The following is a 24,296-nucleotide window of genomic DNA, read 5'->3' on the forward strand; positions in this document are numbered from 1 at the left end:
CTGAGCGTGAAGTGGTACTTCATACCTTGGTTCACAGGCCACCATCATCTCAGTCCCATAGTCTGTCATCCGAGTTAGCCCATCTTGAGGTCACCTTTCGGCAGAATGGCTGTAGTAAGAGTCAGAGGAAACGCACTTTGCACTACCGACCATCCGTGCACCTAGAGAGCGATAATGATACATAGGTGCCATGAGTGTCTACTGCCGTTTTGCCTTACGCAGCAAGCATTTTCGGTCTGACTTGCGCAGAAAGCATCTTTAACGAGTCAGTAATTATAATACCTAGAAGCCATCGATGTCTACTACCGTTTTGCCTTACGCAGAAAGCATTTTTAACAGGATTGGTCGGGTTTTGCGGAAATATGGTTGAAATTAGTTTCTCGACCACAATAAGCATTTAGGAACCTTTTAGAGTCCATTATGTTAAATACAGGTCAGACCGTCATGACTGTCGATGCCCAGTGCTCTCACCATTAGCGTTACACGCGCTTACAATAGATGAGCAAATATAATATTGTAGAAATTCCCTTGTCACTGGTCATGCATTGAAATACAACTATACGCAGTTTCTGGCTTACAATTCCAGCTCTCGGGACAGTGTTAATAAGGTATCAGCAGAAATTAAACCATCGAGTGAACTTGTAACCTGACGGAGAGATTTTCGCTCAAATTCTGTTTGAAATCTTGCCCTTTCCGTTTTGAAAAATAAAGGGGTGGAGTGCATGATACCTCGCCGACTGGTTATTAATATACGGTATCGATGACATCTGATATCGCTCAACTTTGATTGTGTTGTTGCTCTAGTTTTTACACTATATGCTGTGTGGCTGTGTGAGGGTGAGCTTGCGTGTCACCCTTTCCAGTAGTGCTCTGCACACCGAGGTTTTGAATACCCTTAGACAATATTTCCTTTCTGCACTTTTACATTGAAAATCATAGCGTGTACACCTGGTTGCATTCCCGTAGGTTCTTTGAAACAATTTAAGTGTTGACTGAGCGCTACCATACATAGCGTTTCTGTTGGTGTCAGGTGACCACCTACATCATATATTAGTTTACAGTAGCCAAAATATAGTACTCACAGGCTTTATGAGCGATGGGGGAATATACGGGAGACCGTGATTCTTCAGTTCCTCCCGGTGTATTTCTTGCTCGAACAGTCCACGGGTGTACTGCCGGTTCATAGCGTCCAGCGGGACACTATGGACCGGCAGTACATCCGTGGACTGTTAGAGGATACGGGAGACTATTCGTGGCTAACATGGCTTACGGGGTAGTCCACCGAATTGGCGATAAATTTGTTTATCATTGTGGAAAAAGTAGCCCTTTCTGCATGCTGTGTTTGTGCAGCCAGTCGCAGCACCACAACCTAAACTTCCGTTACTTTAGCTTTTCAGTATTTTACATACTATATTAAACGATATCGCGGCTGTACACCCATAACGATCTTAGCGAACACCGGCGTCGAAAGCTTACGTATATATGTTGCATACTGAGATATTAGAAATTAAGTCTCATGGTAGCCACGTCTCTGTTGTCACTGCAGAATTCGCTCCAACTTTTGAAGGAATAACGAGCTCGGATGTACACATACTGCTAATCTCGGATTCGCCCTGATGTGTAGAGTGCACAGTTCTGTAAAGTGCGCACTCTCCGATGGATGTAGAATACACTATCGTCCACATAGTCGGGAATCTCAAGACTGAAGGTCAACGGACTAAGGGGGGCGCGCTGCAGCACACCGTAGACCACTGATCATCAAACGTGTGAGGTATTGCCTTAGCAAGCGTGGGAAAGGCAATGGTCCTCTCTCTGGTCAGAATCGCATACATTTCTCCATTGTTACTGCAATAGTTAAGTTCTCCAATAATGCATGTAATGTGACACACAGGGATCTGATAATACGCCGCAATAATTTTACTACCAAATTGCGTGGCCCAATGAGAGTCTTACTTCCACAATTTTTGATGAAATATATTAAGGCCAACCTGATTTCATGCTTCGATAATTGCTGGAGCACTATTATCTGCGGTAATTTATTGTCCAATTCTGATACGTAAATAAAATGCGAGCCGTAAATGATTCTCGTAATCTGTGATGCATAATTGCGTACAACAACATATAACTCCTAATCTCGATATATTGTATTTAATTATTTGGTTTATCGTCATGCGTCTTTGTGTGACTGCGATGACATTTGTACAATTGCACGACTTTGAGCGTACGTGTGTGTGTGTGTGTGTGTGTGTGTGTGTGTGTGTGTGTGTGTGTGTGTGTGTGTGTCAATGCAAACAGCAGTCTATGTATTCCTGTGTACCGTATTTAATGTATCCTCTTGTTTCAAATTAACTAACGCCACTCCACTGAGTTACGTAGTGGTTTTCCAAAGTGAAATGAGCTGCTATAACACCCACACAATGCTACAAAATAACTCTGTGCTTGAGTATACTTGAAGCAATGTTGTACTGCTTCGGCTGGTATTCATTACTAGAGATATTATAGCACTTTATCAAAACTACACCACTCAGAGGGAACAGCCACCAATGATTGAAACTCGGATGCTGTATGAAACACAGCACCCACAATCTGCCGTAAGATGTCAGCCTTTACGATCATTAGATTTATGAACTGTTAGTAAAAGCTGTGAAAAAACCACTGAAAATGTGAAACCCACTACCAGCCTGCGTAGTTGACCTCAAAGAGTACAATGACAGGATTTGTAACGCAGTTATTATTTTACTGTAATTACACTCATGCTCTTAACTTAAGAATAATTGCAGAATGTGGTGCCACACAACGTGGCACTACACAAAACTGGCGTTAATAGTATAGGCACACGACACAGATCTGTAAGTCCAAGGTGTTGGTGATAATTAGAGAAAACCGTCCCGAAACACATGTCCTACGAAACACCACAGTTTCCTGCGCATCTACGCCGACGTCAATATGGTATATGATCACCATGCATACGTACACAGGCCGCACAACCGGTTGGCGTACTCTGGATCAGGTGGTCGAACGGCTGCTGAGTTTATGGCCTCCCATTCCTGCACAAGTGCCTGTCGGAGCTCCTGAAGTGTCGTAGGGGTTTGAAGACGTGCAGCGATACGTCGACCGAGAGCATCCCAGACGTGCTCGATGGGGTTTAGGTCTGGAGAACAGGCAGGCCACTCCATTCGCCTGATACCTTCTGGTTCAAGGTAGTCCTGCACGATGGCAGATCGCTGGGACCGTGCGTTATTATCCTTCATGGGGAAGGTGGGACCCACTGCACCCCTGAAAAGGCGCACATACTTGTGCAAAATGACCTCCCGATACACCTGACCTATTACAGTTACTCTGTCAAAGACACTCAGGGGTGTACGTGCACCAATCATAATGCTATCCCACACCATCAAACCACGACCTCCATACAGGTAACTTTTAAGGACATTAAGGGCTTAGTATCTGGTTCCTGGTTCACCCAAGATGAAAACCCGGCGAGAATCACTGTTCAGATCATATTTGGACTCGTCCGTGAACATAGCCTGGGACCACTGTTCCAATGACCATTTGCTGTGACCTTAACACCAGACCTTACGCTACAGTCTGAACCGCGTGAACGCTACGGTCGCAGGTTCGAATCCTGCCTCGGGAACGGTTGTGTGTGATGTCCTTAGGTTAGTTAGGTTTAAGTAGTTCTAAGTTCTAGGGAACTGATGACCTCAGAAGTTAAATCCCATAGTGCTCAGAGCCTTTTCATTCTATTTTTGAACCAGTATTTACGCACTGACCTGTGATCAGGGGTCCGTGGAATGCACCTTGTAAGTATCCAGGCGAATAAACCATGTCTGTTCAGTCGTCTGTAGACTGTGGGTCTGGAAACAACTGTTCCAGTGGCTGCGGTAAAATCCCGAGCAAGGCTACCTGTAATACTCCATGGCCGTCAAGGGCACTGATGGTGAGATATCGGTCTTCTTGTGGTATTATCCACTGTGGATATCCCGTACTGTAGCGCCTGGACACGTCTCCCGTCTGCTGGAATCGTTGTGATAATGCTGAGATCACACTTTGAGGCATACGGTGGGCCCGTGCTACGACCTGCTGTGTTTGACCAGCCTCCAGTCGCCCTAGTATTCTACTCCTCATAACGTCATCAATATGTGTTCTATGAGCCATTTCCAACACACGGGCACCATTAGCACGTCTAAAACCTTCTGTACACTTATTCGCTGCATCGTACTCTGACATGCACCAATACCCTTATGCGTATGTGGACTGCTGCTAGCGCCACCACGCGACGACCGCAGGTCAAATGCACCACATGTTCATACTCCGAGGTGATTTAAACCTGCAAATCACCAACCAGAGCATTGTTTTACCATGTATCAGCATTATCCTTAATTTGTGGGCATGAGTGAACCTTGTTCTTGTGATAGTGTACCCAATGGGCTCGGAAATACGGCACCAATTCGAACTTACACTGAACTCTAGCGCGATCAGGTAAACTTAATACCTTAATTACAGTACTTGTAATACAAGAGCCTCTTAAAATATTTAATGAAATTGATTATTACTGAATATCACTATGAAGCAGATAGCGGTTCCACTTGCACACAACCTGAACTATATGTCAAATGAATTTAATAATTTATTAACACAGGCGTAAAGATAAACCGTTTCTTGTATTTATGATATTTATTTCATTCTTTGCATCTAGTTTCAGGATTCTCTAGCACTCAGTCCGGTAATAAACAATGTTGTCTAGCTTAGTCTGCTATTATCTTTGGTTATTTACTGTGACAGGTTCCTGCCTAACACCTTTGGTCCTTATTAGTATGAGCGCTTTAAAATGGAACTGTGGCCCGGAATTGTTGGCGAAGAATGAAATTTAAGTAAATAAAGTAATAAAACAATAATAGAATTGAGGTATGGGGCTGCTATTTCCACAACAGAGTATCCAAATATGTGGACATAGATTTAAATCTGTAGGTATAGTGGAATACTTGTGACAGACCGAGATTCAAACCTGGCTCTCTTGCTTATTAGGCAGACACGCTGACCTCTGCGCCATCCGAACACAGTGGTCATCGTAGATGCACAGACTGATATACAAGCCTCCCGTCAGATTCAAGTTCTCAGTTTACCTTCACACCACCCTTGTCGATTATCCTCATTACTCGCGGCGTTTCACGATTTCCGTAAGAGTTCAAGCTTGGTATGCATCTGCACTAAGGGATCATTGGCCGTCCAAGCCTTACTTATATACGTGGTGCCTGTTCTTGCTGACATGTCCGAAAAAACACGCAATATTTTTGATCCTGCAGCCGCTATGAATCAAGACACAAATTCAAATTAGCTGCCATTGGGCAATGATTTAAATGGATGAGGAAAATCGAAAATTTGTGCTAGGCTAGAATTGGAACAGAGGTATTCTGCTTACCAGGCAGATGCGCTGAGCAGTACGCCATTCGGACGCAGTGGTCATCGCAACTACAGGAGGTTTGGGTTGGGTTGATTTGGGGAGAAGGCCAAACTGCGGAACCGCGCTGCTGCTACGGTCGCAGGTTCGAATCCTGCCTCGGGTAAGGATGTGTGTGGTGTCCTAAGGTTAGTTAGGTTTAAGTAGTTCTAAGTTTAGGGGACTGATGACCTCGGATGTTAGGCCCCATAGTGCTTGGAGCCATTTGAACCAATTTTGAACCAAACTGCGAGGTCATCGGTCTCATCGGGTAAGGGAAGTAAGTCAGCCATGCCCTTTCAAAGGAACCATCCTGGCATTTGCCTAGAGCGATGTAGGGAAATCACAGAAATCCTAAGTCAGGATGGCCGGACGCGGGTTTGAACCGTCGTCCTCCTGAATGCGAGTCCAGTATGCTAACCACTGCAGCACATCGCTCGGTGGAACTGCAGGACCTAGCGTAGCACGCCTCCTGTCAGACCAAAATTTCTCAACTTATCCGCACACTACTTATACAGCAATATAGTGATAATGGGCAAGGGACACTATCTCGTTGCATCAGTGGACATTGGGTTTCACGGTCTTGCGCTAAAGAGGCTATCAGGAGAACGATCTCTCTAGTGATCGGATTCTAGATGGACCAGACAATATTTTCATCCTTCTTTTACCCCAGTCTTTACACTTCAAAGAATTGAAAGTTCGCTCATTTTCCACGTTAAAAAGAAGTCCCCCTTCCTCTGGAAGCATTACTCGTTAGGTTAAGGTACGCAAGTCCTCGATGTGGTGTCCAAGTGAAAGACCAGCGCCAGGCCGTTAAGCCATAAGAAAATATTATTATTACATAAATGGTCAACGAAAAGAAAGGGAAGCCAACAACAGAGACTTTGTCCGATGTGTCAAGCATGAAATTACCTAATTCGAACAGCAACTATATTCAGGAATATCCTGATTCAAATACAGATTTGGCAATCGACTGATCACTTTTCAGTGGGTCAATGCCACTTTGGGGGAAGATTCACAAATACATCTATATCTACATCTTCATGGATACTCTGCAAATCATATTTAAGTACCTGGCAGAGGGTTCATCGAACCACCTTCACAATTCTCTATTATTCCAATCTCGTATAGCGCGCGGATAGCTCTGACGTCCCTTATTTTATCGTGGGGATCGTTCCGCCCTATGTAGATCGGTGTCAACAAAATATTTTCGCATTCGGAGGAGACAGTTGGTGATTGGAATTTCGTGAGAAGATTCCATCGCAACGAGAAATGCCTTTCTTTTAATGATTTCCAGCCGAAATCCTGTATCATTTCCGTGACACTCTCTCCCATATTTCGTGATCATACAAAATGTGCTGCCCTTCTTTGAACTTTTTCGATGTACTCCGCCAGTCCTACCTGTTAAGGATCCCACACCGCGTAGCAGTATTCCAAAAGAGGACGGACAAGCGTAGTGTAGGCAGTCTCCTTAGTAGATATGTTACATTTTCTAAGTGTCCTGCCAATAAAACGCAGCCTTGGTTAGCCTTCTCCACAACATTTTCTATGTGTTCTTTACAATTTAAGTTGTTCGTTATTGTAATACCTAGGTATTTAGTTGAATTTACGGCTTTTAGATTAGACTGATATATCGTGTAACCGAAGTTTAACGAGTTCCTTTTAGTACTAATGTGGATGACCTCACACTTTTCGTTATTTAGGGTCAACTGCCACTTTTCGCACCATCAGATATTTTTTCTAAATCATATTGTAGTTTGTTTTGCTCTTCTAATGACTTTATTAGTCGATAAACGACAGCGTCATCTGAAAACAACGGAAGACGGCTCCTCAGATTGTCTCCCAAATCGTTTATATAGATATCTGTCGCCAAAACTTGGAGCGTTTAATCGGCATATTTCAGGATACCTGGGCTGTTACTCAATCGGATTGCAGCTTTATGGAAATTTTCTGAATTTTGTGTTACGAAGCCCACACTTCCGTGTTAAAAGACAGAAAGGCAGGTTATGCAGTTTTAGAGACAGAATAAGATCCAGCTTGATTACAGATTATTTACACATTATTAAGAGATATCACTACGATAGAGGGTCATTCATGGGAAGAAAGAAAAATGTGACCTCATGATCCAACATCCAATGAGTATCTTATTACTCATATTGTCCCTTAGGGATAGGGCTGCTGCTAAAACACAAATGTGATGGGAATTCGTATACCAGTTGAAAGCATAAGTTAACTCGATAAAGAAATTTCAGACTGAACGTTCCATGGATGAGAAGATTACAGTAGACGAAACACTAGGTATGTTGGGGAATGATGGTCTAAAATGTTGACCATGTTCTCTTGAAAGGAAATTTCACGGTAATTGCCTTAAGTACAATAGGCACACATAAACCGTGATGGCTGGACGCAGATATGAAAAGACGTTATCCCGATTACGTGTTCAGTGTCCCACTATTGTACCGCGTCAGTTTGGAAAACCACCCATTGCTATCATTCTCATTTAAAATCTGGGTAAATTATAATCATTCGAAAACTTCTGTTGATCTATCCAAGGCAATGATTCTCTAACTGCTTTCCGTAAGAAAACGAACCCACACAAACATCAGAACAATTTGATTTTGGTAAAGCTACACTCCGGTGACGGTCGCAGACAAAAATAAAAATATTTATACTGAAGGTAATATTTAAATCCTTTCATGATCTGCCATTTTATTTGTCTGAACTTCGCATGATTTAGAAACACTTGTTATGTGGTGACTTCAAGAGCAACACTTAATGTATCGGAAACACTTCCAATTAAAATTCCGAACTTTGTCCAATACGGGAGTAGCATGAAAGTAACGAATTCAAATAGCAGCTGCATTCAGGAATAAAGTTTTCCAAATATGAATTCGGTAATCAGCTAACCACTTTTCTGAGGGTCCCTGGGTCTTTCGGGGAGATACACAAATGGCTCCCTCAGTATTACTTCTTGAGTTTATTTCGCCAAATTTCTTGATATCTGAGCTGTTACTCTATCGAACTATTGCTTGGTGGAATACTTCTGAATTTTGTGGCATAAAGCTCACACTCGTTTTGTAAGGAGTAGAATGTCAGGTTATGCTGTAGTAGTGGTACAGCAAGAAACATCTTTCTTACAGACCAATCAGACATTGTTAAAAGGTATTAGAACTTTGAACGGTCCTTAAGAGACATGAGAGGTACCAAGGCATACAATGAGTCCCTTACTATTCATGTCGATCACTAGAGTCAGTTCTGAACTGACGTAACTTCCATATAGCCGTTGAAAGCGTGAGTTAAATGGAGACAGAAATTTAAGAGTGAATGTTCCAAGGGAAGAGAAGGGGGTTTTACACGGAGCATTAGCCATGCTGGGGAGTAATACGAAGGGTATCCAATGTGTTCTTTTCAAAGTAATTTTCGCACATTTGCCTTGAGCGATGTTTTTCTTTTTTTGGTCATCAGTCTACTGACTGGTTTGATGCGGCCCGCCACGAATTCCTTTCCTGTGCTTACCTCTTCATTTCAGAGTAGCACTTGCAATCTACGTCCTCAATTATTTGCTTGACGTATTCCAATCTCTGCTTTCTCTACAGTTTTTGCCCTCTACAGCTCCCTCTAGTACCATGGAAGTCATTCCCTCATGTCTTAGCAGATGTCCTACCATCCTGTCCCTTCTCCTTATCAGTGTCTTCCACATATTCCTTTCCTCTCCGATTCTCCGTAGAAGCTCCTCATTCCATACCTTATCAGTCCACCTAATTTTCAACATTCGTCTATAGCACCAGATCTCTAATCCTTCGATTCTCTTCTGTTCCGGTTTTCCCACAGTCCATGTTTCACTACCATACAATGCTGTACTCCAGATGTACATCCTCAGAAATTTCTTCCTCAAATTAAGGCCGGTATTTGATATTAGTAGACTTCTCTTGGCCACAAATGCCTTTTTTGCCATAGCGAGTCTGCTTTTGATGTCCTCTTTGCTCCGTCCGTCATTGGTTATTTTACTGCCTAGGTAGCAGAAATCCTTAACTTCTTTGACTTCGTGACCATCAATCCTGATGTTAAGTTTCTCGTTGTTCTCATTTCTACTATTTCTCATTACCTTCGTCTTTCTCCGATTTACTCTCAAACCATACTGTGTACTCATTAGACTGCTCATTCCGTTCAGCAGATTATTTAATTCTTCTCCACTATCACTCAGGATAGCAATGTTATCAGCGAATCGTCTCATTGCTATCCTTTCACCTTGTATTTTAATTCCACTCCTGAACATTTCTTTTATTTCCATCATTGCTTCCTCGATGTACAGATTGAAGAGTAGGGTCGAAAGGCTGCAGCCTTGTCTTACACCCTTCTTAATACGAGCACTTCGTTCTTGATCGTCCACTCTTATTATTCCCTCTTGGTTGTTGTACATATTGTATATGACCCGTCCATCCCTATTGCTTACCCCTACTTTTTTCAGAATCTCGAACAGCTTGCACCATTTTATATTGTCGAACAATTTTTCCAGTTCGACAAATCCAATGAAAATGTGTTGATTTTTCTTTAGCCTTGCTTCCATTAATAGCCGTAACGTCGGAATTACCTCTCTCGTCCCTTTACTTTTCCAAAAGCCAAACTGATGGTCACCTAGCGCATTCTCAATTTTCTTTTCCATTCTTCTGTATATTATTCTTGTAAGCAGCTTCCATGCATGAGCTGTTAAGCTGATTGTGCGATAATTCTCGCACTTGTCAGCTCTTGCCGTCTTCGGAAATGTGTGGATGATGCTTTTCCGAAAGTCAGATGGTATATCGCCAGACTCATATATTCTACACACCAACGTGAATAGTCGTTTTGTTGCCACTTCCCCCAACGATTTTAGAAATTCTGATGGAATGTTATCTATCCCTTCTGCCTTATATGACCGTAAGTCCTCCAAAGCTCTTTTAAATTCCGATTTTAATACTGGATCCCCCATCTCTTCTAAATCGACTCCTGTTTCTTCTTCTGTCACATCAGACAAATCTTCACCCTCATAGAGGCTTTCAATGTATTCTTTTCATCTATCTGCTCTCTCCCTTGCATTTAACAGTGGAATTCCCGTTGCACTCTTAATGTTACCACCGTTGCTTTTAATGTCACCATAGGTTGTTATGACTTTACTGTATGCCGAGTCTGTCCTTCAGACAATCATATATTTTCCTACGTCTTCACATTTTTCCTGCAGCCATTTCGTCTTAGCTTCCCTGCACTTCCTATTTATTTCGTTCCTCAGGGACATGTTTGTACTTCCTCCTTTCATCAATCAACTGAAGAATTTATTCTGTTACCCATGGTTTCTTCGCAGCTACCTTCTTTTTACCTATGTTTTCCTTCCCAACTTCTGATATGGCCCTTTTTAGAGATGTCCATTCCTCTTCAACTGTACTGGCTACTGCGCTATTCCTTATTGCTGTATCTATAGCGTTAGAGAACTTCAAACGTATCTCGTCATTCCTTAGTACTTCCGTATCCCACTTCTTTTCGTATTGATTCTTGAACTTCAGCCTACTCTTCTTAGCTACTATATTGTGATCTGAGTCTATATCTGCTCCTAGGTACGCCTTACAACCAGTATCTGATTTCGGAATCTCTGTCTGACCCTGATGCAATCTAATTGAAATCTTCCCGTATCTCCCGGCCTTTTCCAAGTATACCTCCTCCTCTTGTGATTCTTGAACAGGGTATTCGCTATTACTAGCTGAAACTTGTTCTAGAACTCGTCTTTCTCCTCTTTCATACCTCGTCCCAAGCACATATTCTCCTGGAACCTTTCCTTCTACTCCTTCCCCTATAACTGCATTCCAGTCGCCCATGACTATTAGATTTTCGTCCCCCTTTACATACTGCATCACCCTTTCAATATCCTCATACACTTTCTCTATCTGTTCGTCTTCAGCTTGCGACGTCGGCATGTATACCTGAACTATCGTTGTCGGTGTTGGTCTGCTGTCGATTCTGATTAGATCAACCCGGTCACTGAACTGTTCACAGTAACACACCCTCTGCCCTAACTTCCTATTCATAACGTATCCTACAACTGCTATACCATTTTCTGCTGCTGTTGATATTACCCGATACTCATGTGACCAGAAATCCTTGTCTTCCTTCCACTTCACTTCACTGACCCCTACTATATCTAGGATGAGCCTTTGCATTTCCCTTTTCAGATTTTCTAGTTTCCCTACCACGTTCAAGCTTCTGACAATCCACACCCCGACTCGTAGAACGTTATCCTTTCGTTGATTATCCAATCTTTTTCTCATGGTAACTCCCTCTTGGCAGTCCCCTCTCGGAGATCCGAATGGGGGACTATTCCGGAATCTTTTGCGACTGGAGAGATCATCATGACACTTCTTCAATTACAGGCCACATGTCATGTGGATACACGTTACGTGTCTTTAATGCAGTGGTTACCATTGCCTTCTGCATCCTCATGTCGTTGATCATTGCTGATTCTTCCGCCTTTAGGGGCAATTTCCCGCCCCTAGGACAAGAGAGTGCCCTGAACCTCAATCCGCTCCTCCGCCCTCTTTGACAAGGCCGTTGGCAGAATGAGGCTGACTTCTTGTGCCGGAAGTCTTGGGCTGCCAATGCTGATTATTTATCAAAATTTAGGCAGTGGCGGGGAACGAACCCGGGACCGAAGACGTGTTGATTATGAAAGTCCCTACCCCTAGACCACGGGTACGAGCGATGTTGGGACGGAAAAATAATCGAGTCTGGAGGCATATTTGATCAGCCGTACTCCCGAAAATGATTTCAGAGTCTTACCACTGTAGTGCGTCCGTTTGTATAATCATCCATTATTGGTACTCCCGTTCTAAAGCAACGATATCACATTGTGATGGGAATAACAGTGAAATGAAACAATATGGTCGTAGAGGGAGTGGGACAGAAAACAAATTAAAACAAAAATAGTGTTCACATTCCTTGTCTTAGGATGCTATAAATTTATAACGAATCCATGTCCTAAATTGTGAAATTTGATGTTGTTGGCTATGCGCCAGGTATGCTTCTTATAACACTGTACATTGACGCAGCTATTTTATGACATTTCACTGTTGGAACCTAGGTAATTTAATTATGATTGTACCGTTCCTTTTTCGTTTTTTGTTTTTGTTTTTGCATGATGGTATTCTAGTTTCTTTGGGTATCTTTAACGATTGTAATTTTTTAATTTGTAGTTCACTGTTGCTATTTGGATTTACATATTGTCATTCTATCGTTTGGAGATAGTGATAGGAGCTCTGCACGCTAGATGATGAGGTGGAGAAATCGGAACCATTCCGACATATTCTTCCGTTTGAGGTCAATAGAGGGGTGCAGCAGCGGAGTTAGCCAGAAATATTTGCGCCGTGTATTGGGATAATGCCGCTGGGCAGACCATGAAAGGAAAATGGTTCAATCGTTTCAAGTAGTATCGTTTTGACATTTTTGATTGTCCACGTCCAGGAATACCTTCGGGGTTTGATGAAGATCGTTTATACGCATTCATTAATCCACAATGATCATCATCAGTGTACTCGAGAACTGTCAAATGTGATAAACTGTCACCATTTCACTATATTTCAACATTTGCATGGAATGGCGAAGATCAAAGATTCGATGTATGGATACCGCATGTTTTAAGCCAAAACCGCAAAAATCAGCTTGCTCGTTATCAACTAACTTGTGAACAACACCGACCATTCCAGTCCTGTATCGGTACTGGTTACGAGAAATGGTATCTTGATGGTAACGTAAGGAAAAGGAGTTTTCAGTTGTAACAGGCGGGATTGCTTGTCTTCATTACGAAACACTCCAGGTGTTCATTCTAGCCAGAAGGTGGACACCTGATTTGCTGTGTGATGAATTTCAGTATGCTAGTGATACCATCTGATAAGTAACCATACGTCTAAGTTCAAATAGTGGTTTGGGAGCCGATTAATCGATACAGTGTGTTCCTTCCTGTGGTTGGGTTACAGTGATAGCAGCCTCTGGTAAAAATTGTAGTATACGTTAATCGCCATTCCGGGCTATATTAAAGGCATACAAAAGTAAGTGAATCGATAGACAATTTGTATGTGTGTCATTTACCGATAGCTGTATACAGCTCAGCAAATCAGAGATCTTTGCTATTCCTAAGAAATCCGGCTAACAGCTTTGCTATTTCCAAGAAACCTGTCTACCTCTATGGACAGACATTATTTAGATTTTCTCAGGGTTTTGTATATGGCTTTGTGACTAGCGAGCTTTCACAAACTCTGAAAATGAAACTGGTAACGAGTTGAACTCTCTGTCGAAAATTTATCTTCAGAAAGTGATTCACGTACAACATTTTATGATTTTTGTGTAAGTATAGCATCCTGCATGTATCACATTCAAAGTGGTACTGAATGTTATGTTTTACTCCGTCTTTTTTAAAAGCAATTTTCTTGATAGGAAAATATGTCAACCGCAAAGTGCCAGCAGTAACCTACGGGTCGTGATTTTGGAGTATACTTGCAGATCTTCATCATTACATAAACTGCTGCCAATTCGGCTACCAGTAATTCTTCTGTTTCTTGTAACAACCCCTTATCATAAAAATAAGGTGAATCAGTAAGCCGATACGTGTAAAATATTAGCAGTTTTATAACACACACTTCGCAAATGTAATTTCCGGATGGAATATTCATTTGCGACCATTGGTTTCTGATCGAAAATACTCCGTAAGGATTAAATTTCAATCCACCATTTCTGGAATGCTCTGTATATTCGCTTAGTAATGTTACCATCGTATTTTTGGATGAACAACACCACATTTTAAAGTGTTGAATAATTGATCGCTGTGGTGTTTCTCAATTACGTTTGGATCTCTTCTGCATTATGTCACACGTTATGAAACACTGATTAACCGCACCATCAATAAATAAAATAAACTTCTGCTTACTCTCTCTGCTTACACATCATCGATGTGATCTAAGAAAGCACAGGGTTCAGATCATTTTAGCGACGTATCACGGTCAAGTTGTAATCTTAACACACTATACCTCTGGTTTCAGTGTTGCAGTGTATATGATGGTTGTTAATACTTGACTCTCTCCTGATAACCTCTGTGTTTGATTCCTGTAGACGCTGAAAAGTAGTAAAGCGGCCCTCAACGATTACTTGATTCTTCAAAGTACGGCAGGTGCTATGTAGCGAGATCTGTGTTAACCGTGTAGCGAACGGTGAAAGCCTACGACAGAGACCGAGCAGTGGAATACTTGCTTCAAACTGTTGAAGAATATTTACAGTCTATGACAGAGACTGTACAATAGCGCAAATAAAACGACACAGTTGGCGGTACAAGAGAGCTGTTAAGGTGTATAGGGCGCCCCATTATGATGATCGCTCTTTTCTGTATCACTGAATGCAGCTATCGAGGTGCAGCATTACTTTTGTTTTATATGGTTTTTCTTCTTTGTTCATAAGACTTCCTTGTTTTCTTGAAACTAAAGGTTAAATCTTTCCACAGACAGAAACACTTGTGGCTTTCACTTGTTTTTCACATTTGTTTCTGTTTTGTTTCTGTTGTAGTTGTTGCTTGTTCATAAGCTATATGTGGCTGTGTAGGCTTGCCTTGGTGTCTGAAAACGAATGGCTAAATCATTCCACAGTCAAAATAGAAGGTCGTTTGAATATTGTTGTGTTCCGTTACGTCGTCTTGTTACGTAGCTCATCATTAATACATTATTCAAACCGCAAAGTCACTTTTTATTTTTATAATCTCCTTTTGGGACGATTACACAAATATACAGTGACGAACCAAAACATTACGACCACCTTTCCAATAGCATCTTGTTCCACCCTTGGAAGGCAATACAGCATACCATCGATTCTACAATTTGTTGGTAAGCTTGTAGAGGTATGTGGCATAAGACGTCTACACACAGTTCACGTACATCCCGTAAATAACGGTCCTCTGATTGGCGTACACGGTTATAGCGCCAGATAGGGAACCAGAAAGGTTCACATGGATTCAAACGAGGAGAGCTCGATGAACACGGGATCAGTGTGATTTAACTAACATTCTCTTCAAACAACTGTAGCACGAATTTGGCTTCGAGACTCCGAAGATTATCATGCCACATAACACCTCCTGTCCTTTACAGACCCCACGTTTGGTGAAGAGTCCTGAAATCACTTAACCTGGTGCTAGTTTTAGAACTCTTCTATGACTTTCCGGAGATGCTCACAACACTAGGACGTGAGAATTCGACAATCTACGTTGTTTCGAGGTACGTGTTAACAGGCCCTGCGTAATAATAGTCTACCCTTAGTCAGAGTCACTTATCTACATGGATTCCCCAATTTGCAGCCCATATCTTCGTGAAGATGATCTCCCATCCTTTCCGCGTCACGTGCCTGCAACGCTCCAGGTAGCATCCAACCTCATGGAGAGCAGTGGTCATAATGTAAGAAACTGGTACACCTATCTAATATCGTGTAGAGCCCCCGCGACCACGCGGAAGTGCCGCAACATGACGTGGCATGAACTCGACTAATGTCTGAAGTAATGCTGTAGGGAACTGAAACCATGAATCCTGCATGGATGTCCATAAACCCGCAATAGTATGAGGGAGGGGGGGGGGGGAGTGGAGATCTCTTCTGAGCAGTTCACTGCAGTCCGTCCCAGAGATGCTCAATATTGTTCAGGTCTGTGGAGTTCGTTGGCCAGCGGAAGTGTTTAAACTCACAACAGTGTTCCTGGAGCCACTCTGTAGCAATTTTGGACGTGTAGGTTGTCGCACTGGCCTTCTGGATTTGCCCGTCGGAATGCACAATGGCCATGAATGGATGCAGGTGATCAGACAGGATGCTCACGTACGTGTCACCTGTTGTATCCCGAGTCGTATCTAGAAGTATCAAGCGTCCCGTACCACTCCAACTGCACATGCCCCACACAATTACAGATCCTTCCCCAACTTGAACAGTCCTCTACTGACATGCAGGGTCCATGCATTCATGATGATGTCTCCATACCTGTACACGTCCATCCACGGGATAAATTTGGAACGAGACTCGTACTACCAGCAAGATGTTTCCAGTCATTAAGCGTACACGAATGGGCCTTCGGTTCCGAAAGCCCATATCGCTGACATTTGTTGATGGCTCAGCATTGAAATCTGCATCAATTCGCGGAAGGGTTGCACTTCTGTCGCGCTGAACGATTCTCTTCAGTCTTCGTTGGTCCCGTTCTTGCTGGATATTTTTCCGGCAGCAGCGATGTCAGAGATTTGATGCTTTACCAGATTCCTAGATTCCTTATATTCACGGTACACCCGTGGAATGGTTGTACCGGAACACCCTCACGTCTTCGCTACCTCGGAGATGCTGTATCCCATCGCTCGTGCACCGACTGTAACACCACGTTCAAACTCACTTAAACCTTGATAACCTGCCATTGCAGTAGCAGTAGCAGTAACTGATCTGACAACTGCGCCAGACAGTTGCTGTCTTAAACAGGCGTTGCCGACCGCAGCGCCGGTTTCTGCCTGGTTGTAGTAATTCACGCATTTTTGTCGGAAACCAAAGGTCGAATTCATCCTGCATCGTTTCAGTAGAGAGCTTACTTTGCCCGACATAGTGTCACGGAACGCCAAGACAGCAAGTTTCTTTTCCTGCTCCTCGTAGGTGGCGTTGTTGTCAGTGTTTCTTGAAATCACTTGATTCATTTGATGGAAGCCATAGTCTTCGTGCCTAAAGACATTGCGTAGGTGGCTCAGCTCGTGGGGCAGGATATCAGCGTCTGATAGTATTATTCCACGATGCACCAATATTTGGAAAACAGTGCACTTCTCTCCTGGATGATGGCGTGCAAGTACTGAGCGGTGTGGGTAGGTCTCCTATAGAAGCTGTGGCCTAGGCATCCATTTTGTTTCTGGCAGACGAGAACGTCGAGGATGGGCAATACATTGTTCAATTTTTCTACACCCAGTAGCTCGTCTAGTTTCTCTTGCACGTGGGGCCAAATGCCGAACGTGTCGTCAACGTATCGAAAGAAACAACTAGACTGATGTTGTATCATGGTACCACGTCTAAGTCAATATCCTCAACATTCTCCAAGTTGAGGTTTGCAATAGCTGGAACTAACTTGTTACCCATTGCAAACGCCGTCAGTCTGATCGTAATACTGTCCGTTGTATAGAAAGTAAGTCAGCTTAAGAGTGCCGAAACAGCACGACACCTTCACTTACAAATAACTAGGATACCAAGTCCAAACAGTCTTTGCAGGCACATTGGTAAATAGCGCCACCACTTCAAAACCCTACCATAATGTAACTCTCACTAAGTCGACGAAGGTTAATGCAGTTCATAAAATCTGCTTTTTCGTATGATGTTCACAGTGTCCTCACATGTGATGTGAAGAGATTATCCAAATACTTTACCTGCTTGTATGTTGGTGAACCGAAGGTGTACGCGATGAGGTGGAGTGCCATCCCGTCTTTGTGGATCTTTGGTAAGGCTAAGCAGCAGGTGGTGACGGTGCCTCTGGGAGAAGATGTTTAGCCACAGTGTCTTCCACCGAAGAGCGGTTGAGAAGACCAGATGTCTTTCTTATTATACTCGACGTTGGGTTACGTGTTGGTTTCCTATGAGTATTTCATGCATTATCGCGTATTCCATAATTATGACCACATTCCTCGTGGCAGCAGGTAAAAACATAGTTCTTTTATCATTGCGTGGTACTCGCGGGCAGTTGCCGTCAGCCTAGTCGTCTTAGGTGCTAGTAACTTTGCTTTCGTGTGGATACGCCGAAGTATTTGCGTGAGAATCAGATGGACGGCGTTGCGATGGGCAACGCACTCCATCTGTTGCAAACCTAATCATAGATAATTTTGAGGAGATTCCCTTAGACACGGTGCCATACGTTAACGATACGTTCGTTACTCGACGCTACGGACGTGAAAAACTTAAGCCGTTCCTGAAACACCTAGCGGCATTAACTGTAAAGTCCAGTTTACCACGGAGATAGAAAAAGACGATGCATTGCCCCTCCTCGACGTTCTCGTCCGCCAACAACGAAATGGATGTCTTGGCCACAGCGTCTATAGAAAACTTGTTCCACCAGCCATCATCACACTGCACAAAAGTGCACTGCTTTACAAACATTGGTGCATCGAGGAAGAATGATAGCGACCAACTCAAGGTCTTTAGGAACAACGGTTATCCAGCCGATGTGGCCGAGCGGTTCTAGGCGCTTCTGTCTGGAACCGCACGACCGCCACGGTCTCAGGTTCCAATCCTGCCTCAGAGATGGATGAGTGTGATGTCCTTAGGTTTATTAGGTTTAAGTAGTTCTAAGTTCTAGGGGTCTGATGACCTCAGATGTTAAGTCCCACAGTGCTCAGAGCCATTTGAACCATTTGAACAACGGTTATAAGGTCCATCAAATAAATGAGGTGATTTCAAGAGAGACTCACAGCAAGACTATCAACAATGAGCTGGAAAATATACTTGATTCTTTTGTTGTTGTGTTACTCTGTGTCGGGCAAGATAAACCGCCTGCTGAAACGACGCCACATCGAATCGATATTCACGTCAATTAGTGTGCCTATTTAAAGGCGCAGCAGGACTCAAAACACATAAAGTGTACAAGATATCTCACGAGCGTTGCCAGTCTTATATCGGGCAGCAGTACGCGCTGTGGAACAACTCAAGAAGGAGCATGAAAGGTTTTATTGCCTACGCTTCCTCGAGTTATCTGCTTTAGCTTACTATGCTTTACAAATTGGACATCGGATAAAATTTTACAAAACATCCATCGTGTCTCGCAAAAACTGTTTCTGGGATTGTGGAATACCGAGAAGGTCTCATTCAGTGTTACCGCCGGGAGACTGCATTCTCACAGATCCTCGAAAAGATTAAAATAATCAGTTACGGTTGCACTTCGATTTAGGGGTTGATTTCAAGCGATTATTAAAGTAAATTTCCATTTTCTCTAGTATACTCTATTACCGTTGTTTGCAATATGCATTAGTGATCAACAATTTTCAATAGAGACTAGATGATGACTGTTCACTCCCCTGTTCAGAAACGTTTGGGAAATGATCTCGATGAGAAAGTTATTGGTTATTCGAGTAATAAATAGAACATTCATGAAATCAGAAAGTAAGAAAATAGTATATAAGCAAAACAACTGGGAACATTTCCATTGTCCATTAGCGGATAAAATTGCAAATACGTTCAAAACATTTAACACACGTCTCTGTCTTCAAACCAATAACAAATTTGGGAGAATCCTGCGAAGAAGTTTGAAAGCTCGAAGCAATAACTTTTGTAATAATGTGTGTACGCTATCAGATATTGGCCCCGTTAATGTTACTTCAATGACGAAACGGGAAGGTAATTCACAGAATTTTTCATGAAGCATGCATATGGTAGTAATAGTAGTGGCCAGTGATACCACTTAAGGTTACGGTATCATAATTTAATCTCTACTGAAAATTGTTTACCAATACTGCACACTAAAAATAAGGATTTTTTTTAATAACTCGAGAAGTTATAAATTTACGTTAACAGCCGCTTGAATCGAACGGTTTTGATCATCGAGCAGATAGAAAGCCACTGTAACCAGAATTTTAATGTTTTCGACGAATTCTTATTCCATCGAAACAAAATAACACTTTATAGTATCCCGTTCTGCATATTCCATCGTCTGACTGCTAATAACCTTTCATTTGTAAAATTTTTATTTAACTTAATGCCTTACGTATTTTGTACTTAGTTGGATGAGCGACGACCTATGAGCCTTTATTTAGTAGTGAAACTGAAATTGTTTTTCTATGCTGAGTTACATGGGTAATTCGCATTGTAACAGATCTTTACTTCTCTCGGTCGTATCTTGACAGTTTTATATGTGAATACAAAGGAAAAGTTATGAAGGTTTCCAGAATGAGATTTTCACTCTGCAGCGGATTGTGCGCTGATATGAAACTTCCTGGCGGTAGAGCACTTGCCCACGAAAGGCAAAGGTCCCGAGTTCGAGTCTCGCTCGGGCACACAGTTTTAATCTGCCAGGAAGTTTCATATCAGCGCAAACTCCGCTGCAGAGTGAAAATCTCATTCTGGAAACATCCCCCAGGCTGTGGCTAAGCCATGTCTCCGCAATATCCTTTCTTTCAGGAGTGCTAGTTCTGCAAGGTTCGCAGGAGAGCTTTTGTAAAGTTTGGAAGGTAGGAGACGTCGTACTGGCAGAAGTAAAGCTGTGAGTACCGGGCGTGAGTCGTGCTTCGGTAGCTCAGTTGGTAGAGCACTTGCCCGCGAAAGGCAAAGGTCCCGAGTTCGAGTCTCGGTCGGGCACACAGTTTTAATCTGCCAGGAAGTTTCTTATGAAGGTTTCTATACGCTGGTATTACGGTGACATGTTACTTGAATTTTAACTACAAAGATAGAATCTTTGTCGTATGTGGACAAGCAATTATTAAATGTTTTATATATTGATATGCACTTTCTGCAGTTGTTCCTTTAGGGTTTTAATACAGCACTGACGTTGATCACGAATCCGCGTTGCGCTCTTTAAACTTGGATCGATAGAACTACGCCACGTAGGATGACCGAACCTTCTTCTCAGAGTACACTGATGCGTTCGTCATTGCCTGTATAGATTTTCAACAGTTAGGGTAACATTGTACAATTAATGGTGCTACTTGTGTTTCTACATTTGCTAAAGACAGTCTTAGACGTCATCATCAAAATTTCATATTTATAAATCTAAAACAGCGTGTAATCGGGTATCAAGAATTGTTTTGCTCTTGTTCCTCCATGACGACCAGTGCCCGAACGAAGAGGAAGAAGGAAAGAGCAGAGAAGGCTGTGGAAAGCGTCAGCCAATAGTACGCTGACTAGGACGACACCAAGACAGGAGCGGCATCTAGGCCAAGAGTATATAAGCGCCGCTCCTAGCAGCAGCCGCAGGGGAATGAAATCACAACAAAGAAAAAAAAATAGCCGCGGCGTTAGTCGGGTTGGAGCCCTAACAGTGTTTACTTCCGAGTACGCGGTCATTGTTCGGTACGTTCAGGACTGTTGCTCAGCGGCGTGTGGTCGCAGTGTCGGAGTCGACGTTGCCTTGTCGTTCGCCTTCTAAGGCAGCGTTGTTATTTCGTACGCGTCCCGTTGTACTGCGTATTATACGAGGTGCGACAATTAAGTCTACATCTACATCTACATTTATACTCCGCAAGCCACCCAACTGTATGTGGAGGAGGGCACTTTACGTGCCACTGTCATTACCTCCCGTTTCTGTTCCAGTCGCTTATGGTTCGCGGGAAGAACGACTGTCGGAAATCCTCCGTGCCCGCTCGAATCTCTCTATTTTTACATTCGTGACCTCCTCGGGAGGTATAAGTAGGGGGAAGCAATATATTCGATACCTCATCCAGAAACGCACCCTCTCGAAACCTGGACAGCAAGTTACACCGCGATGCAGAGCGCCTCTCTTGCAGAGTCTGCCACTTGAGTTTGCTAAACATCTCCGTAACACTATCACACTTACCAAACAATCCTCTGACGAAACGCGCAGCTCTTCATAGGATCTTATCTATCTCCTCTGTCAACCCGACCTGCTACAGATCCCACACTGATGAGCAATACTCAAGTATAGGTTGAAGGAGTGTTTAGTAAGCCACCTCCTTTGTTGATGGACTACATTTTCTAGGGACTCACCCAATGAATCTCAACCTGGCACCCGCCTTACCAACAATTAATTTTAGATGATCACTCCACTTCAAATCGTTCCATACGCATACTCCCAGATATTTTACAGAAATAACTGCTACCAGTGTTTGTTCCGCTATCATATAATCATACAAGAAAGGATCCTTCTTTCTATGTATTCGCAACACATTATATTTTTCTATGTTAAGAGTCAGTTGCCACTACCTGCACCAAGTGCCTATCCGCTGCAGATCTTCCGGCATTTTGTTGCAATTTTCTAATGCTGAAACTTCTCTGTATACTACAGCATCATTCGCGAAAAGCCACCTGGAACTTCCGTCACTATCTGCTATGTCATTTATATATATCGTGAAAAGCAATGGTCCCATAACACTCTCCTGTTGCACTCCAGAGGTTAATTTAACGTCAGTAGACGTCTCTCCAATGAGAAGAACATGTTGTGTTCTGTTTGGTAAAAACTCTTCAAAATTGCTGTACTGATAGAGCAGTATGCGATGGTGCATTATCGTGATGCAGAATCCAGTTATCAGCAATGTTGACACGGACACGAAGAACACTTTTGCGAAGTCTTTCTAAAATTTCTTTGCAGTATTATTGGTTAACTGTTTGTCCAGGAGCACCCACTCTTTATGAACAGTTCCCTTGGAATCAAAGAAGCAGACATGCATGCATTTCTCTTTTGACTATGACATGCGAGCTATTTTTGGTCTGGGTGATCTCTTTGAGCACCACTGCGAACATTCGCGTTTTGTCTCAATAACGTACCGAAAAAACCTACTTTGATCACCAGTGATAACACGGCTCAACAATTCTGGATTGATTTCCGTTTGCTCTAACAGATAGGTTGCCACATTTTTCCGTGTATGTCATTGATGTGGTGTAAGATTTTTGGGGACCATTTTTGCACAAATCTTTCTCATACCAAGATTTTCAGTTATTATTAGACAACCGTTTCTCGATTAATGTACAGTTCTTCTGCAGTCATTTTCACGGATAGTCATCGATCAGAACCTTCAACATCGCAGCGTGTCAGCGATCATTGGTTAATATATTAAAAAACTAAAAACCCACGTCGATTGCGAAAAAAGCACCTAGTATTAAGTGTTAACCCAGGTTTCGGCGTAGATAACTACACCTTCTTCAGAACAACAATAAAATCCGCATTGTCTGAGAAGACCTTTCTCAGTCATTAAAAGGATAGCACAGCTACACATTTATAAACGAGAAAGAATATGAAAACACAAACAGTACATATGTACAAAGTCAAAACCACTACTTAACTTAATGGTGTACGCTCCACCTCACACCGGCCTATGTTCGATGGGCCATGACCGGCCATAAACATAATCTTCGACCACATCGTGCGAGTTCACGCATCCTTGCCAGATTGACATCCGTCCATGAGGTTGATAGTTGTCCACTGTGGTCTTCATCTTCAGCATTCGTTCTGCCTTCACTAAACATTTTATTCCCACTAAAAACTTGAGCTCCTGACATAACCCCCTCTCCAAAAAGCCTTCTGAAGCTTACCGTAAGTTGTCGTCACGTTTTCACCCAATTTAACGCAAAATGAAATGGCATAGCACTGCACAATGTTATGCGGTTCCATCTCCGTGACGAGGGACACAAACACTTGTTAACGGATTACAGCACAACTCACGGCTGAGCGGTTTCATCGATGTGCTGCTTGGACCAGAAGCAGCTTATAGACCAAGTCAAAGATACTGTGCCTACGCAAGCCTGCAGGGTTGCCACATCTTGCAAAGAAAATCAGTCTCAATACTTTATTGTCACACCTCGTATAGGCGTTCATGCCTATTGGCTGCCAGCCCCCTGACTATGTCAGTCGAGCCAGGGATACGAATGAATAGGGCCAAGGACAGGAATCCGCGGCTAGGCGACTCTTCTGCCTCCCCTTCGCCCGGCAATGTGACACCTGTCGCTTGTCGGCCGGCCCAGCAAGCTGCTGGCAGCTAAAGGCTAAGGACCGAGTGCATCGTGCCTCCCACCACAAGTCATCGATAACCACTGAGAGTGATACCGATTCCCGTGAAGCCTGTACACAGCTTCATGTGAGGAACTCATCTTCCTCTTCGGCCTGTGACGATTTCCATGGCCGCTTGGTAATACACCTCTCACCTAG

Source organism: Schistocerca piceifrons, chromosome 3 (assembly GCF_021461385.2).
Source record: "Schistocerca piceifrons isolate TAMUIC-IGC-003096 chromosome 3, iqSchPice1.1, whole genome shotgun sequence".
In the NCBI taxonomy this organism is placed as follows: Eukaryota; Metazoa; Arthropoda; class Insecta; order Orthoptera; family Acrididae; genus Schistocerca; species Schistocerca piceifrons.